This window comes from Ornithodoros turicata, chromosome 1 (genome assembly GCF_037126465.1).
Source record: "Ornithodoros turicata isolate Travis chromosome 1, ASM3712646v1, whole genome shotgun sequence".
Taxonomy (NCBI): Eukaryota; Metazoa; Arthropoda; class Arachnida; order Ixodida; family Argasidae; genus Ornithodoros; species Ornithodoros turicata.
This window is the reverse complement of record NC_088201.1, coordinates 34,822,266-34,827,880: the sequence shown is the minus strand read 5'-3', so window position 1 is coordinate 34,827,880 and position 5,615 is coordinate 34,822,266. Positions and strand designations below refer to the sequence as shown.

The 5,615-nt window shown below is 46.4% G+C and overlaps 1 long non-coding RNA gene across 1 annotated transcript; it reads right to left on the bottom strand.

Moving 5' to 3' along the window:
* Nucleotides 1-1,421: 1,421 nt before the first annotated feature.
* Nucleotides 1,422-3,488, bottom strand: LOC135377961 (uncharacterized). The gene is made up of 3 exons (XR_010418227.1): nucleotides 3,274-3,488; nucleotides 2,709-2,767; nucleotides 1,422-1,914 (listed from the first exon to the last, which is right to left on the bottom strand). It is a non-coding gene; the product is annotated as an uncharacterized LOC135377961 (long non-coding RNA).
* Between the last annotated feature and the right edge of the window lie 2,127 nt (nucleotides 3,489-5,615).

The following is a 5,615-nucleotide window of genomic DNA, read 5'->3' as shown; positions in this document are numbered from 1 at the left end:
GCTACGTTGGCTGCCCAGGGACCTGTCATTCGTCATCTTGACCAAATAGAAATACACACTTGTTACGCCGCTCATGCACCGTGAACGGGACACCCTCAACAGCCTACCCACATTTCCAAACACGGCCGATGCAACTAAAAATCACTCATCAGGATCCACAGAAGCTATTGGTCATCGTTATACCCACCCCGACCGAGACACAGACTGCATTGATTCCAACTGTGACCGCTTTTGGGGGTGAGAAGGAGTGCAGTGTTCGCTCGGTACTAACTCTGAGACCCCGTGAACCCGCATACCTACGCCCAGTGGTTTGTCCAGGATCGCATGCACGGGGAGGGCTCATTATTGCAGTTACTTTGTTGTGACAACTTTATGAATCGTTGCCGACATCCATCCAGAGCTGAAATAGCGGACCCCCCTGTAAGGGGTGCACAAGAAAGAAAGGCAGGGTTCGCCAAACATTGGGGGGGGGGGGGCGTTGAAGGGGGGACCTGAAGGGGGGTTCTGGATAAATCACTACTGGTCCTTGTTCGCACGCTCCCGCTGTCTTTACACGATTTGACTTTGCCACGGTTCTCTTCTCCAGAATAGACATTAGCTTATCACTGGGGGCCCTCTTTGCCATAATAGCGAATGCACATTTAAACACATGAACACAAATACATGCATCCTGAGGTGTTGCCACAGACAGAATTTTATATGTCGTTCTTGAGATATGAAGTGTGGAAACTTTTTCTTATTGCGAATTCTACTGGTTCGTCGTAGTACAGAAATGCTTACACTGGCTTCAATGTGCATGTTACAGTGGTCGCTTCAGGGCAACGTCCGTCACGTTTCATTACTCGTTCTGTTCGCTCTTCGTTCGTTTCTACACTTGAACCCACACTGCACTGCACGAAAACGACCAGCGGAATTCGCCATTAATTATGTTCTCAAAGGAACAATGAGGTGACATTTAACATGACTCGTAACCCTGTCTCATCTGCCAAGCTATTCATCAGGACTCACCATGCAAAATATTTTCACTGTGCTGTGTATTGTCACTGCGCAATCAAATTTACAGAAACAGTCGGAGAAAGTAGCCGCGGACGGCCGTTACGATCCTCGTGTGACGTCGAAAAGTTCCCTATGCCTTTCTTCGTTGCTTCTCTCTTCTCAGCTCACGCGCTGATTATGTAAACAGCCTACGTCACGAGTCACATGCCAGGGGAGTAGGATACGTCACGACGTTCCCCCATTCTCCAATTCGCTCTTTCTAAGAGTGGAGGGCCTGGCGCGCGCGCTGCAGCAGGTCGCCTGCGCCCATCGTTTTTTTCGCGGGAGGATGTTTCAACATCAGAACAATTACTTCGTTCGAGTACACGTCGCGGCCAAAAGCAAAAAGGAAAAAAAAAAAAAAAAAAGAGAGAGAGAGAAAGGGGTGACTTCAGTGCTCCTTTAATCCACGATGCGCGTATGTGCGAGGGAGTTTTTGATAGCGTAGTGACCTTCGTGTCCCACCCGTCTCACGTGGAATTCTCCAAGTTCTAGCCACGTTGCATGAATTTCGCTCCTACAAAAACCGTTATCAGCATTTCCTGTAATGCTACAGTGATTCGAGTGCGAGCGATTGACGATAGGAGATTGGTACTGCGCAACTGTTTGAGTTGCTGGGGCTGATGATGAGTTATATTTCTCTGGCGCAAAAGCAGTTGCTGGCGCACTGCGTGAATACTGAATAGTGAACTTTGCGGAGCGTTCCTGGCCCTTGGGGGTTCAGGCTTCCGGACGACCGGGTCTCGCAGTTTGAATTGTTGTGCAAGTGTTCAAGTCAGTCAAGCAGTTGTGCGCAGGTAAGTGACGCATCCGGTTACCTGCGGCACTACTACTTAATGGACTCAAAACACAATGTTTGTCTAGTTGCAGCCGTTCAGCCTGTAATGGTATAGGAAGATTCTGTTAGTCCAGTTAAATTACAAACACCCTAACGGCTGGTGAGACGTCCACCATATGCATACGGTGGGTTGTTGAGAACATCAGTGAAACAGAAATATAATCTGTAGAATTATCTACCCAGCTGCTACCTGCCAGCATGTGTCTCCAGAGATTTTTAGAACAAGATACACAAGCGCTTTGCCCCCCCCCCCCCATAAAAAAATAGGGGGTCGTCACTGCGTATGCCCAGAACCCGATCCGTCATTTGGGGGCGCTAGCTTTTTTTGTATGTTTATAAAATAGCGTGAGTATACAAACTCGGAAAAGAAGTAATAGAAACACACAACCTTTGGTCTAACATAATTTCGACAACGATATTGGGAACCAATGGTACTTCTTTTAAATTAAATAACTTCCATACACAAAATTGAATACTGTCTACCACTTGATGGCGCTGCAAGCACGGGGTGCTTACGTTTTGGGATGCGGTTGGGAAACCCTATTCTAGAACTCTCTTTGCGTTGCCTCCGTTTGCGTCAGCCGTACGTCCCGTTTATTGGGTAACACTAAAATTGCTCTCTCTATTCTAAAGCTACCTTGTAGGCAATTTTAGATGAAGGTACCCAAGCGGTTTCGGGGCTCCAGAGAAATGCCGAGTCATTATTGTGCATTGCGCAAAACGCCGTTTGGGCTTTGGGCATACGCAGTGGCGATGCCTTATTTTTTTGGCGCCTCAAAGCGCTTGGGTGCCCTACTTTAAAACTGCCCAATGAAAGCGGCTCACCGTAGCGTACCTTGTCTTAATTTCCTGCCGGATCCAAGACTGCGTCGTCCGTGAAATGTTTCCTCGCCACTGAAAGACAAAACGGCGATCACAGTATAGCCTACGTGTTTGCGGGAAAAGGACGCAAGACTTGCGCCGTCCAGTATTCACTTTCAGAACTAGGATCAAACCCAGGACAGGGAATAAAGGAGGACACGAAACAAGTTCTTGTTGTGTGTCCCCCTTTTCTCCCCCTGTCTCGGGTTCACCTCTGGTAAGGATGTAGCAGCTCGCCTGGAAATTTCTCGTTTCACGCTTAGTTAATGTGGAGTTTGTCCAAGAACACGCGTCACGGGTGACACCGGATACAGAACAGAATATTCTAGTTGACGATGGCAAACCAGATGCAGGTCTCCCAAACGCTTCAACGCTCGCGGTATGTGGATAATTGTCAGATATCAACGTAGAACTAAGATCGTAAGACGATCGACGTTTAAGCTATGAAACTATTGGCCTTCAGCTCACCTGTCTCCATTCAAAGCAAACACCGTACTCCGAATAAAATTATGTCAAAAAAGGAGGAAGGTACCTCGTACCTTTTATGAAGTCCACTGGCCCACATAAATGGTATCTGCAACGGGCGGTCTGTGAAAGAGTGCTTCGGTTGGACGATGAACCCGCGTCGTACCCCCAACGTGGCAGACATAGCAAGATTCTCCTGATGAGGGCAAATTACCTTGCCGTTTCATCTGCTAATCTGGAACTGTTGGAAACGAACCTTCAAATGCGTGGGTTCTGCAGCTGTAAATATGGGCTTTTATACGCGTCTGCGAGCCACGTCACGCTATGCCGGTGACAGCGGTTCCCGATTGGCCAGGTGTTCTACGGGCGAGACGGAGCTACGCGCGGAGCAATATGTCCTAACACATGTTGATTCAGCTTTACGGGAAAAAAACATGGCGGCGAATGCGCAGCCACCTGTGACGTGCGCTTCTTGTTCCAGGGCTGTGGCGCGCCATTTTCTCAAACTCGTTGTGCCCATATCAAAATGTTTAGACTCGCACATCGTATTGTATACCAAAAGCTACACGCTGGAGACAGCGGTGAATGCGCTTCATGTGACATTCCCGACACATTTCGCATCGAGAGAAACAACAGTTGAGGTAGAGCAGAGGACAGAGTAGACAACAATGCCTATCATCGTATCATTGTGCAACATGAACAAAGGTTGCTAGACAGTGTCCCCACGTGTTAGTCCTGCATCATTCTACTGTGTGAAATTTGTTCTCCACGTCCAATATCCTAACAAAGAGATTGTGATATAAAGAATGTTAAAGGCAGATCGTGAACACGAAGTTCGCAGACAGAACCTTCTCAGTGCTCTTTGGGTACCGTGTGGATGAGGCCTCTTCTGCAGCGTCAGACTGTAAGCTCTGCAAAACCAAATATCAAACTCCACGGTATCCAGCTCGACACGCAGTACATCAATTGTCACACAGGATATTTGTTTACTGACCACGAAACTTAAACTAGAACATTTGTATCAACTATGTACATCATTGTGTGTATTAAGAGGTGAGCTCACTGCGCCTTCCCGAAGAACCGCTAGTCCCAAGTAGATTGCACAGGACATGGACCGAGATGTGTATTGATCCCAAGGCTCTTGAGACGTTCATAATTGATTGTGGTCCCAAATGTGCTGCTATAAAATAAAAATTTTCCACACAGTGGCCACCTGACCTTACAGAACTGGAAACCGGATATCAGAGCCTCTCTCTTTGCGTGTTTTTAGCGGAAGGAGTCTTGTGATGGGCAGTTATTTTGTCTTTCTTTCTTTTATTTTATTTTATTAATTATCAGATATAAAACTCACATCTGCTAGCAAGCTCGGAAGGGAAGAAACCCCTTATCTTGCACTTCCAAGTTCGTGTATATCAAAACAGTATTGTCTGCAGGCAATTATAATAAGTGTGTTGTGTGAATTGCTCATAGACCCATTCTTTTTTATTTCCGTGTTAGCGCCGCGAAGCAACTGTGGCTAATCGACCCAATTAGTTCACGAAAACTAAAGTTTTCTTGTCGATGTATTGGACCATTGGCACTGTAACGCATAATTTATGCAGAAGAAGTGTAATTGAATGTGAGTCCCCGCACAATTATTGCAAAACTTCGTTCTGCACAGAATTCCAAAGTTTCGATCGACCCAGTAGGTTTTTTTTTGGGGGGGGGGGGAATTTTTCTTACTGAGTACAGGTTGGGACAAAAGTACACGGAACACAGGGGTGTCGCATTTCTTCATTGGAGCGACGCCATAGCTGTAACCAGGAGCAGATACACATACTGAGAGATGGACAGAGTAGTCGGTTACCCGTTTCTAATTCTATCTCTACGCGGTATCTAGCAGGGAGCCGCTCCGATGAATAAATACACCAGTCCCGTGTTCTGTAAATTTTTGTCCCAAGCTGTACACATCTCACCACTCACAGTAGGATGACAGCCCATTTGTTGCGATTAAATACACCAATGGTGATGGTGGTTCCTTTTCTTTTTTTTTTTTTTTCATTGCGCAACAGCTACTATGACTATGACGCCGTAGAAAAGCACTAATATGAGGTTCCGGTATGTATTCCTCATGGCTGATGCTTCACACATGGTGTTGACTGACTTCAAACGTTAGACGTCGTTGGATAACGCACATACTTGCAGCCACAAGACGCACTAAGCTTGATTACTTTCTTTTCCATTCATTCTCTTTGTATCAAGTACCGAACGAAGAAGTAAAGCATAAAAACAATGATTGGAGGTCTTATCACAATGAAACGAAATGAGAACTGGGCTGGCTGGCTGTACGGGGTGTACGAGGGTGTCTAAAGAAAAAATATTTTACGTAGCGATGTGTGGTAAAGTATTTGTTCCTTACGTGTAAATCCTACCCCAA